Source organism: Ovis canadensis, chromosome 9, assembly GCF_042477335.2.
Source record: "Ovis canadensis isolate MfBH-ARS-UI-01 breed Bighorn chromosome 9, ARS-UI_OviCan_v2, whole genome shotgun sequence".
Taxonomy (NCBI): Eukaryota; Metazoa; Chordata; class Mammalia; order Artiodactyla; family Bovidae; genus Ovis; species Ovis canadensis.
This window is the reverse complement of record NC_091253.1, coordinates 82,400,615-82,414,727: the sequence shown is the minus strand read 5'-3', so window position 1 is coordinate 82,414,727 and position 14,113 is coordinate 82,400,615.

The window sequence follows — 14,113 nt, the reverse complement described above, 5'->3', positions numbered from 1 at the left end:
TTCTCTAATTTGGTGGGGGTCAGGGAGGAAGGAATAGCAGGTCTGTACCTGCTTCACTGACTTCTGGGTAAGCCAAGTGTTAACTAGCTCCAAAAACACACACACACACACAAAAGAAAGAAAGATAATATTATTAACATATTCATGTTATTTATGTTTAGGGATTTATAAAATAGGTGTAATTTTTCAGAGCTCTGATTTATAAATCTGCTATAAACAATGGAACATGGAGTACTGTTTAGGGTGTAGTATCTTGCATCAGTCTTTACTAATGATTATGTAGGTCTTTAATTTATGAGGATTTTGAAGAAGCACTATTTTTAAGTTATTTAAAAATCCTTGGGATACAGCATAATGAGTGTATCATAAAATATATTATGCAAACTGTCCATATTTCTACACTGTGAAAAAGTAACATGTAATTCATGTGCAGTCTAGCTGATTTGGCAAACTTAAAATTGAAAACCACCTTTGCCTTTTTATAGGCTGATATTAGTAGCCTTCAGAGCCAGTACAAACCACTGTGAAGCTTGGGACTTACTTTAAAAATTATGCCATAAGCCACATCAGTGATATAGAAAATTTACTTCTGGATAGAAATTTTTATTAAAAATTAATATGAGGACAAATCAGAATGTTGCATAAATTACATTTTTACACAAATATAATTTTGTCTGCAGTAAAATTTAATATTTCAGAGACCATACAGTCTTTAATTTTGTACTCATTTGCCTCACTTTCTGCTTGTATGCTATTAACTATTTAATAAACCTATTTATAACCCAAACAACTTATCTTACTTCATTGCATACACATATAAAATATCTGTGAATTCAGGAGAAAGCCCAACAGCCTACAACTATGGTAAATTAGAAAATACTTCAAGTAAGTGTGAACTCTGAAGAGATGGGAATTATTATACTTCCTATTGTTTCCCTAATAAGCTTAAATCATCCTAAAACTTTATCCATTTTATCCTCATAGATTCCTTGAGAAGGTCTGGGAAAAGGCATTATTATCTCTATTTTAGTAAGAAGGAATTTCAATGTGACATTTACTGGTATTTTATTTTAAATTTACCACCATTATTAGCAGAGGTTGAAATGAATTTGATATATTTCAAAATGAAAAGCATTACAATCCATGAAGAATATTTTTACACTAGAGATAAAAATAAAACAAGGAGTTAAAATGTAAAAACTCAATGAAAAAAGCTACTTGAAAGAGGTGAGCTTATTAATTTTTTTCTTCCCATGTGCTTGGTCTATCTTATTCTGTCTTTTATTTAAATTCAACCTGCTTTCTTGTCTTTTAAGAAAAGACCTTCAGGCTTCCTTCTTATAAAAGGTTTCAGAGAAGTTTTAAGGAGGGATTTGAGAGAGGAGATGATTTTGAATAATGGGCATGAAATAGGAGAGTGTTTTTAGAGTTAAGTATGGTGTGGAAAATTTCAATCTTAAAAGTGGGACTAGGAAACTATATACTATATGTTTGAATCCTTTCTAACAAGGATACTAGTTTAAAATTTTTAATGTGATTTCCCTTTTTCTTCTGTCCTGGGTACATGACCTTCTCTCTCTTGGCCTAAGGCATCCATCTCTCTGGGTTTCTGTGGGAGGAAAATAGGGATAGAGAGGTATATCCACTTTTTCAAAAGTCAAAAAAGAATTAAGCAGTAAAACAGGCTGTTAGCTTGAAAGACAATTTTCCAGATTTGTTTATTTTCTATTTTATCTAACAACCAAGTCTGCATGACCCATGCTCATAGAATTCTCCAGTAGAGGAGAGCTTGCTGGTCACCATTAAGGCTTAGCTGAAATGTGAGAAAAGAAGGATAAGGAAAGAAAAGCCTGTCTTTCCCAACTTTGGAGATTAGAAAGAAGCTGGAAGAAAAGAAATAGGAATGTGAAGGATCATAAATAAAGTGCATTGATGTTTTCTTCTCTGGGCTATACGAAAGTGAAAGTCCTGTTTAGGGTAGAAAGGAATCCCATACATTCATACTTCCACTTCTTGAGAGTCTGAGAAGAAGTCCCTTTGAGGACTATCTTAGACAAAGGTCAATTTGGCTGGTCACCATGGTCAAAGACTCTGAAATGCTGCCTTTCTGAACCATCCTTGTTTCCAAAATTAGCCATGAGTCTGGTCGTGAAGTTTGCCTGAGAGGCTCATGGGAGTAAGAATACGGTATATTTACCCCATATTGAAGAGCTGGAACCAATGTGATCTCAAATTCTAGACAGGTCTATTGTATCAACAAGAACTGGCTGAGTCCAAGTCAGCCAGCAGGGCTGTTGAGCCCAAACAAGTACCTAGAGGCAGGGTATAAGTTCTAACAGCAATGCAAGTTACCCCACAAACCAAGACATCATCTTAGAGTGAGAAGCAGGTGTAAAGGCTTTTCCCTGGGAGACTGGGTATTCTTAGCCAAATGAAGTGTTTAGTATTATTTGAAAGGGCTGTTTAAATTACCTATTAGATTTTTAGTTAATTTTCTTCCCCGTTAATCAGTAGAGATGTGGGCCTTAAGAAAAAAGATGGGATTAGTTATAGGGAAATCAAAGGAGGTGGGCTGCCGAGTCAGCTGGGCAGGGAGCGTGGGTCATTCTATGGAATGAGGTCCCATGCTCCGCCCCTCAGCCTGTCCGGTAAATGTGAGCGTGTGTGCGCACATGCCTGCGCCCCAAGTGCCCTGGGGCCAGAGATGGACCTCTGAGGAGGAATAACCGGAAGGGGACACCTGAGTAGAAAGAGAGAGGAAAGAGGGTAACAACCTGAAGTGGAGGGCCTTGAAATGTTGCTGACTGGATGTCCGGTCTCTGTCTCCAGTAAAGATGGCCTCCTGACCTCTCTTTGGGGTAGGGTGGGGAAGAAGGAAAAATGATTGGATCCGGGTGAGGAAGATTCCTGACTTCATCCTAGAAAATGGTGCTTGCACCCATGCATATGCCCATCCATCATTTCATTCATCAGACTGTGACTAGGTCCTGCTCAGTTCTTGATACTGCCAAGCCCTTGGAGATGAAATAGGAAACTCTAGGTGCAGCATAGAGCCCAGTGTGGGGCTACGTAGATCCTTGCTCTGCCTCACTAGGTGTGGACATAACCTTAACACATCTGCTAGCATTTACAGAGTACGGTCATGGGCCAGGCACTGGCATAGCTGCGAATGTGGCAGACAGGTTTTCTGCCCTCATGGAATTTACATTCTAGTGGGAAGTTTCCCCCTTTGCAAAATAGGAACAGTAATAGTGTTCTCATGAAATATTGTAAAGATTAAGCAAGAGATGGATGTAAAGGGCTTATCAGGGTGCTTGATACATGGTGAAACACTCGAGTACATATTATCTCTTTTCATCATTCTGATGTGAATTAAATTTCATAAGGCAAAGAATTATATTGTCCACTGTTATATGCCCAGCACCTATGAGCACAATGCTTGATATGCGCTAGGTGATCAGTAATTATCTGATATATGAATGGGTGGGTAAACTGACTCAGGAATTCGACGCTGGACTACAGTTTCTAAAAGAGAAATAGGAACCCAGTGTTGTGGAAAACTGGAGGGCGTCATCTTAGGGAGGGGAGTTGTCAAGGAATGCTTCACAGGAGAGGTGACATTGAAACAGGGGCTGGAAGATGATGAATTGTTTTGTTGGGAACAAACAATGTGAGGACGTTCTAGTTTAAAAGAAAAATTCTAGTCTGAAAGAAAAATCAGAATAATTACTTTTCTTCTGTCTTTTCAGATTGTTTGAGCTATGGTTCCTGCTATCTGAGAGCTACAGTCTCATTAATAAATTAAGATTCATATTGTTGTTCAGTTGCTAAGTTATGTCCAACTCTTTGTGACCCCATGGACTGCAGCACACCAGGCTTCCCAGTCCTTCACCATCTCCTGGAGTTTGCTCAAATTCATGCCCATCGAGTCGGTGATACCATCCAATTATCTCATCCTCTGTTGTTCCCTTCTCCTTTTACTTTCAATCTTTCCCAGCAACAGGGTCTTTTTTAATGAGTCAGCTCTTCACATCAGGTGGCCAAAGTATTGGAGCTTCAGCTTCAGCATCAGTCCTTCCAATGGATATTTCGGGTTGATTTCCCGTAGGATTGACTGGTCTCATCTCCTTGCTTGCCAAGGGACTCTCAAGAGTCTTCTCCAGCACTCATAGCCAGGACAATATGAAGACCAAGATTGTAACAGCATTTTAAAGATTATGAGATTCTGAGGGTAAGGAAATGAAACCTTCAGTCGATGAAATGCTCTGCTGGAAGAATCTACAGACTGACAACCATGGTGTTGAACATGGAATTTTAACCCTAATTATGCAGAAAATAGAAAATGGACTTTTGAGTCGGGTTTCCAAGTGATGAAACTGCGGTAGCAAGGGTCATGTGATTTCCTTTAAAGCCAAGGAAAAGCAAGTGAAAGTATTCTAAAGACTTCAAGGGCTGCATTTCTTCTTCCTAATAAGATGATCAGGTATAGCTAGCACCATTCTCTCCCTTTTCTTTCACTCTTTAATACAGATATGACAACTGAAACTATTCTTTTTGTGACCATGGGACCGTAAAACAACATACCATAGATGATGAGAAACAAAGGGATCATAAATATTAGATGACATATCTGGGTGGCTTCACCACTGCTTACCATCAGATTTCTTATATGAATAAAACATATCTTCATATGATAGTCTTATTAATTCAAACTTCCTGTTACTTATAGTGAAAATTGTTCCTAAGTAGTACAAGAATAAGCAGAAGAGGATTATGGAGGTCCTGGTATACTTTACTTACTAAGTAGCTTGGGTTTTATAATAAAGAACATGATGATTTAAGGATTTGAAACAGGAAAGTGACTTTAAAGTTTAATTATAGAAAAGTAATATTAGAAACACTGTGAAGTATGAGCATTAGAAAATGGTAAGACTAACCTAAGGAAGAAAGAGCTAAACTGTAAGAAAGAAATGGTTTAAATTAAGAGAGTAATATTAGAGATGAAGAGGTAAAAGTCCAAAATATATTAAGGGACTTGTATCAACAGGATTTGGTGGTAAGAGAGAAAAATGTCTTGTATTGCTTCTAATTTGTTTGGAAAGAGTAGTGGTATGAATAGTAAAATGCGGAACATAAGAAGAAGAACGGTTTGTAGACTGATAAATTCACTTTGGAGATTTTGAGTTTGAGATGCTTAAGTAACATCAAATGGCATACGGGTTTATGGTCCAAGAGATATCTATCTAGAGAAAGAGATCTGCAAACCATCAGCGAAGGTGAGAAGCAAGTGGAATATAAAATATGGAGAGCAAGAAATGTGTATTATAATTCTGGGGAATACCAATATTTAAGGGAAAAAAAGAGAAAAAGATAACTTTGATGGAGACAAAGAAAGAATGGGCCAAAGAGGGCAGAGAAAAACCAGGAGGGATAGGGATCAAAAATGCCAAGGGAAAAGAAACTGTGGTCATGGGTCACATTCTGCTGTTAAGTAAGTGTTAAATGTTAAATAAGATAAGAACGGAGAGTTGGATTTAGCAACTCAGAGATTATAGGTGACCTTGGTGGCAACAGTTTCAGTCAAGTGTTGGGAGGCAGAAAACAGACTGTGGTGAGTTAAGGAGTTAATTTAAAATGAGAAAAGTGAGACAGTGAAAATAAACCATTCTCTTGCTGGGCTTGACAGAAAAGAAAAGAAGAAAGTAACTGGCAGAGGGTGCAGAATTTAGGGAGAGTTTTCAGCAAATGCACAGGTTGTAGGGGAAGACCTGTTAGAGAGGGAGAAATTAAAAATACCAGAGACAGAGGGTAATTGATGGAGCAGAGCTCCTAAGAGGATGGGCAAGAGTAGAATCTAGCATTGCTAGATTCTCTCAAGGAAGAGGGAGGCGCTCGTCTCCTACAGTGATGGTTGAGGAAATAAATGCACATTATTTTTAGGATACATATTATTTTTAGGTTGTGGTATGACTTTATTAGAAGGGCTTTCGCTGATGCTCCAAAAAATGTGAGTTGATGAGGTTATGTGATGAAGAGGAGGCAGTTTCTATGCATATCAAAACTGAAATATTAAATGGCAAAACTGTATAGTATAAGCATCTTGAGTATTTAAACTGTTCCCTTCATAGTAGTTCTCCTGGCACAGTTTTGTATTTCCACAAGCAATAGGTGTTTGATATAGTTTCTTCATATCATTGCTGGCATTTATTTAGTGGTGTTGTTACATTTACATTTGTCATTCTTAGGTGTGTAGAAACAGCTCGTTGTGATTTTAGTTTACATTTACCTAACAGCCAAGGATATTGAATATCTTTTCCTCTGCTTGTTTGCATCAGTCGGATGTCTGTTTGTGTAGTTTGCCAATTTTCCAATTATTTTGTTTTTTAATATTTAGTTTTTAGAATTGTTTATGTATTTTAGCTATAAGATTTTTGTTGCATATGAAATTTGCAAATATTTCCTCCAAGTCTTCTCATCCATTTAAGCAGGGTTTTTACAAGGCAACATTTTAAATTTTTAAGAGATTCAGTTTATTAAGTCTTCCATTTAGAGAGACTGCTTTAGACATCAAGTCTATAAAGATTCAGTTGTGTAGCCCTAGATCCCAAATTTTTCTATTTGTTTTCTAAGAGTTGTATGGTTTTACAACATGTCCATGATCCATTTTGAATTAACTTTTACAAGGTATGAAGCTTAAGTCAAGGCTGTTTTGTTTTGTTTTTCCCCTCTATGTACGTACAATTATTTCAGTACTATTTGTTATAAAGTCTACCTTTCTTCCATTGAATTTATTCTTTTGCCTCTTTGTCAAAATTCATTTGGGTATATTGTGTGCATGTACTTTGGGTTTGGTGTGCTGTTCCACTGCATAGATCTATGTCTATGCCTTTCTCAACACCACATTGTCTTATTACTGTTACCTTAACACTGAATAAAAAGAATCTTCCCTTTTTTCTCAAGATTATTTTAGTCATTCTAGGGTTGTGTTTCTCTATATAAGTGTTAGAACAAGCTAATCTATATCTACACATTTTTAGTGGGTTTTTAACAGGAATTGCATGTACATTTGGGGAAATTTACATCTTAACTATTTGAATCTTCCAATCCATGAACATAGCCTATGTATCCACTATTTATATCTTTGGGTTTTTTTTTTTCCCCAGGACTTTTATAATTCTTAGCATACAGATTTTGTATATATTCTGCTAATTTTATCCCTAAGTATTTCATTTTGGAGAAATTTCTATAAATGCCACTGTGCTGTTAATTTTGGCTTTCACAAGTACTTTTTTAGTCTGTAGAAATGTGATTGATTTTTGTCTGTTGTTCTTGCCTCTTCTAACCTTGCTGAACTCACTTATTCTATTTTTGTTGTTTCCTTGTTTCTTTGGGATTTTCGAACTGACCTCTGTTTGCAATCATGTCATCCTCAAATAGAGATCATGTTATACCTTCTTTTCCAATTTGTATGTCATTTTCCCCCCTATTTCTTGCCTTATCGCAGTCACTAGAACTTCTAGTAGTTTATTGAATAAGACGGTTGACAGTGGACAACCTTGTATTATTCAAGATCTTAGAGATAAAGCATTCAGTTTTCCACTACTAGCTATGTTAGCTATGTTTTATGTAGATGCTTTTTATCTTGTGAAAGTTCCTTTCTATTCTTAGCTTGCTGAGAGATTTTCCTCATTAATAGATGTTGAGTTTTTGCCAAATGCTGTTTCTGTGCCAATTGATATGATCATATGATTGATTTGCAAATGTTGAATTAGCCTTACATATTTGGAATAAATCCCACTAAGTTATGATGAATAATTCTTTTTATACATTGCCAGATATGATTTGCTAATATCTCACTGAAGATTTTTCTGTCTAAATTTATGAGAGAAATTGGACTGTAGGGTTTGTATGTGTGTGTGTGTGTGAGATACTGTCTTTGTCTATTTTTGATGTCATGATATTACTAACCTCATAAACTGAATTAAAAACTGTTCTCTCTCTCTCTTCCACTTTCTGGAAAAGATTATATAAAATTGGTGATAATTCTCTTTTAAATATTCAGTACAGATCACCAGTGAAACCAACCAGGCCTGGAGATTTCCTTTTAGGAAGTTTTAGATTATAAATATTACTTCTTTAATAGTTATAGGTCTGTTCAAGTTATCTATTTCATCTTAGTAGAATTTTGGTAGTTAGTAGTTTTTATGGAATTGGTTCTTTTATTCTAAATTTTCAAACTTATGAAGTAGTAATTTGTAGTACTCTACTGTTTTTCTAATGGCTTCAGGATGTGTACTCATAGTTCCTGTTTTTTTCCTGATATTGGTAATTTGTGTCTTCTCTTTTTTAAAACTGTGGAAAATTCTGAAAGACTTGGGAATACCAGACCACCTGACCTGCCTCTTGAGAAACCTGTATGCAGGTCAGGAAGCAACAGTTAGAACTGAACATGGAACAACAGACTGGTTCCAAATAGGAAAAGGAGTACGTCAAGGCTGTATATTGTCCCCTGCTTATTTAACTTATGTGCAGAGTACATCATGAGAAACGCTGGGCTGGAAGAAGCACAAGCTGGAATCAAGATTGCCATGAGAAATATCAAGAACCTCAGATATGCAGATGACACCACCCTTATGGCAGAAAGTGAAGAGGAACTAAAAAGCCTCTTGATGAAAGTGAAAGAGGAGAGTGAAAAAGTTGGCTTAAAGCCCAACATTCAGAAAACAAAGATCATGGCATCTGGTCCCATCACTTCATGGGAAATAGATGGGGAAACAGTGGACACAGTATCAGACTTTATTTTGGGGGGCTCCAAAATCACTGCAGATGGTGATTGCAGCCATGAAATTAAAAGACACTTACTCCTTGGAAGGAAAGTTACGACCAACCTAGACAGTATATTCAAAAGCAGAGACATTTGCTGACTAAGGTCCCGTCTAGTCAAGGCTATGGTTTTTCCAGTAGTCATGTATGGATGTGAGAGTTGGACTGTGAAGAAGGCTGAGCGCTGAAGCATTTATGCTTTTGAACTGTGGTGTTGGAGAAGACTCTTGAGAGTCCCTTGGACTGCAAGGAGATCCAACCAGTCCATCCTGAAGGCGATCAACCCTGGGATTTCTTTGGAAGGAATGATGCTAAAGCTGAAACTCTAGTGCTTTGGCCACCTCATGCGAAGAGCTGACTCATTAGAAAAGACTCTGATGCTGGGAGAGATTGGGGGCAGAAGGAGAAGGGGACGACAGAGGATGAGATGGCTGGATGGCATCATGGAGTTGCCAGTGGCATCCCTCTGCTGTACTCTTGCCTGGAAAATCCCACGGATGGATGAGCCTGGTAGGCTGCAGTCCATGGGGTCTCAAAGAGTTGGATACGACTGAGTGACTTCACTTTCACTTTTCACTTTCATGCATTGGAGAAGGAAATGGCAACCCACTCCAGTGTTCTTGCCTGGAGAATCCCAGGGATGGGGGAGCCTGGTGGGCTGCCATCTATGGGGTCGCACAGAGTCGGACACAACTGAAGTGACTTAGCAGCTGCAGCAGCAGTATGATCTATATGGTCAAAGATCATATTCTGTGTGATTTTAATTCTGTTAAATTTGTTGAGGGTTATCTTATGGCTCATGCTTTGGTTTATCTTAACGAATGGTCCTCTGTATGTGTGTGTGTGTTTTAATTGTGTATTCTGTTAGAACCAGAGTGTTTTACATATACATATGAATTAGGTACGGTTATTGTGAGATTTTCTATCAGTTTCCAAGTGGGGTATTGTAGTCTCCAGTTATAATTGTGGATTTGTCTTTTTTCTCCTTTCAGTTTTATCAGTTTTTGTTTCATATGTCTTAAGACTCTTTGTTTGAACCATGCACATTATGTCCTCTTGGTGCATTGAAATACTGTAACTGACATAACCACGCCTGCTTTTTTCTTAAATCCCATTTTGCATGCTATATTTATTTCAAGTCTTTATTTTAACCTGCTTGTATAATTATATTTGGAGTGAGTTTCTTGTAGGCAGCATGTTGCTGTATCATGGGTTGTTTTTTAATCCACTGTGAAAATCTCTGAGTTTTTTTTTTAATTTGCATACTTAGCCCATATATATATAAGATAATTATTAATATAGTATATTCATATAAGACAATTATTGATGTAACTGCTAGTTTGTTTGGAGAAGGCAATGGCAACCCACTCCAGTACTCTTGCCTGGAATCCTATGGATGGCAGAGCCTGGTGGGCTGCCATCTGTGGGGTCGCACAGAGTCAGACTGAAGCAACTTAGCAGCAGCAGCAGTTAGTTTGTTATTCATTTTCTGTTTACTCTTTCTTCTTTCTTACCTTATAATGGATAATTTGAGCATATTTTTAAGATTCTAACTCAATTTACTTGTAATGCTTTTGAATATCTCACTTTATATGATTTTGTCAGTGGCTGTTCTAGATGTTGCAATATAGATATGTCCCAGTCTACTGGAACTGATGTCTTATCATGTTAAGTGAAGTGGGCTACCTTATTTTCATTTAGGTTTTTTATTCTCCTCACTTTTAAATTTAAGTATTTCTTCTATATATGTTGAGCACCACATCAGATGTGAAAATTTTTGTTTCAACCATCGAGTATTATTTAGGAAACTTGGAAAAAGTTGCACAGACAAGGGCTTAATTCTCAAAATATACAAGGACTTAATTTTCAAAATATACAAAAACAAACGAACAAAAACCCAAACAACCCAATTTAAAAAATGAGCTAAAGACCTAAATAGGCATTTCTTCAAAGAAGACATACCGATGGCCACAGGTACCTGAAAAGATGCTTAACATCATTGTCAGTATTTTGCTTGTGTGCTAAGTTACTACATTCGTGTCCAACTCTTTGCAACCCTTTGGACTGTAGCCTGCCAGACACCACTGCCCATGGGATTTTCCAGGTAAGAGTACTGAATTTAGTTACCATTTCCTTCTCCAGGGGATCTTCCTGAAACAGGGATTGAACACCAGTCTCTTATGTCTCCTGCATTGGCAGGCAGGTTCTTTACCACTAGCACCACCTGGGAAGCCTCAGTATTAGAGAAATACAAATCAAAATTACAGTGAGATACCACCTTCACACTGGTCATAATGGCCATCATTTAAAAAGTCTATATGTAAAAAATGCTGAAGAGGGTGTGGAGAAAAGGGAACACTATACATTGGTTAGCCACTATGGAGAACAGTATGGAGGTTCCTCACAAAAATAAAAATAAAGTTGCCATATGATCCAGTAATCGCACTCCTTGGCACATATCCAGACAAAACTGCAATTCAAAATGATACATGTACACATATTTTCATAGCAGTATTATTTACAGTAGCCAAGACATGGAAATGACTTAAATGTCCATTGAAAAGTGAATGAATAAAAAAGGTATGATATATATATATAGATATAGATAATATTCCATATAATGGAATATTACTCAGCCATAAAAAGACTGAAATAATACTATTTGCATGGATAGATCTCGGGATTACCATACGAAAGATTCACAGATACAGAGAGCAGACTTGTGGTTGCAAAGAGGGAGGAGGGAAAGGGGAAAGTTGGTTTGGGAGTTTGGGGTTAGCAGATGCAAACCAGTATATACAGGATGGATAAACAACAAGGTCCTACTCTGTAGAACAGGGAGCTATATTCAGTATTCTGTAATAAACCATCATGGAAAAGAACAAAATTGTATAGTCTACCTCTATTTTTATTTATTCTGATGTTGTCCTGTCCTTTTTGAAGTTCTAGACCTTTTGTTATAATTCCATTTTTGTTTAAAGAACTTCCTTTAGCCATCCCTTATGGACAGTTTAAAATAAAACAGATTATAGGGGTTTTCCTTAACTTTATTTCTCTTTAATTTCTGAGGAACATTTTTTTTGCCACATGTGGAATTTAGAGTTGGCAGTTCTTTTCCTTCAGTATTTCACAAACATTGTGCCACTTCCATGATTTCAGATAATCAGTGTTGTCCTATAATCACTACACTGTTTCTCATTGGATAATTTCATAATTTTCTTTGTCCTTAGCATTCCTAAATTTAATTATGATGTGCATTGGCATGGATATTTTGTGTTTATCATATTTGGGGTTAGCTTAGCTCTTTGTATCTGTAAGTTTGTAGCTTCCAACAAATTGGGGAAACTTTCAGCCATTACTTCTTTGAATATTTTTCAACCCCACTCTATTGCTTCCTTCTGGGATTAAAATTATACAAATGTTAACTTTTTTGCTTATTTACTGCAAGTTCCAAGATGATGATATTGGCTATATTCGCAGGGGAAGGAGTTTAGAAGAAATCCAGGAAATGACTTTTTTTCCCCTCCAGAATATAGCCAATGTCATCATCTTGCAATACTCTCATGGGGGCAACCCTAATTGTTTCTACTGACTTTTTTTCAGAACACGGTAACCTACAGTTCAACAAATAACCCCACTTCATGATTTTCATTATTCTATTTTCATACCAAAATGTGGATGCCCCTGGATAAAATCCTAAGAATTTCAGGCCAGAGCCCTTGTTTCTTTCTTTTTAAGATTTCATTCAACAAACAGTCAGGACATTGTCCCTCTCTCTCTCCATTTCTACTCCTGAATGAAACAGTGACAAATTGCATATGGGGACACAATTGACAGCTATAATAGGCTCAACTTGGGAGACTTCTCAAAGCTCTCATCCGTCCCTCTGTACAAATAGACACTATCCTCCTGAGATTTCCCAAATGACTGAATAGCTCCCTGGAGATAACATCAATGACCTTGGGAAGGGGCCTTGAAGAGAAGTACATCTTTGTGGCTGCACTTTATCAGTGAAATTTGCCCAGTCATGTCTGACTCTTTGGGACCCCATGGACTCACGCGGCCACCCAAGCTTTTCCTATATTATGTGTGCTGAGTACATAGTAAATTAATTGTTGTCAATATATACTTCTAAAAACACTTTATATACATAGTCCCCAAACTTATCAGTGCTAACCTATTTTGGGGCTGGGAGATATATTTTGTGGATGAACTATTAGATGTCACCCCTAGACAGAATATAGCTAGCACCAGATATTGCTCTGTGCTCTCTCTCCTTGTTTAGACAGACTATTGCTCCTAGGCAGCCAGAGATGGCAGTCCTGTAGATAATGGAAAGTAGAATCAGCCAGTGATTGGCCAGGAGTTACATAATCCACCAAAGCAGCAACAGATTAAAGGTCTTCCCCCATATCTTCCTACACATTTCAAGAAGCTAAAGAGGATGGGGTTGGTGGGACACTGAATTATGATTATCCTCTGAACCTCCTGCACTTCTTGCAGTGCCCAACTCCTAACATTGGCCATTGAGTGTCTTAGAAATCTGGGACTATCCTGAATATAAACTGCTTATAGCAACCATGTATTCTCTAAAAAGTATTCAGTATTCTATCACTGTGGGATGAAATGATGGAAGTAGAAATCCTTTCAGTATTTATCTTTAATTGTTATGGGTACTCTGACCTGATGTTTGCGCTCTTACAAAAATCAGCTCTCATCTTTAGACATATGAAGGCATTTCTTTAATGTGTTTTTATTAGCATAGGTATTTGATAATTTCTAATTTTTGGAAGTCTGATCCCAAAACTTTTCATGTCCTTAGAATTAATCCCAGAAATATGAAGTTGGTTTATAGCAAAACAATTTTGTATGTGTTTGTGTGTGTATGTCTATATTTTTTCCTGATTTCTTGGGGATTCCCTAAATTCTAGGACTTTGAAATTATCCCATTTATTTGAAATTCTTTAGTGTCTTCTCAGAAAGCCTTGAATTTAGACAGTGAGACTTTTCTAGACCACAATTTCCTAATGAATATTTTGATTTTATATTTTTTATTTTGTACTGCTCATCCTAAACATCACTCTTATTTATAGAGAAAGAAAATGGTGCCTCTGGTTGGAATTACCTTCTAATCCCCTTTTTATTTTTTATTTTAATTTTAAAATCACCATTAACCTCAAAGTTCTCAACTCTCAGTCTGAGAGATCTAGATGGTACATCTTTAGGACAGTAGGTGAAAGGCAGGAGCTGTCATCAATATTAGCTCTCTCTATTCTGCAGGCATTATCTC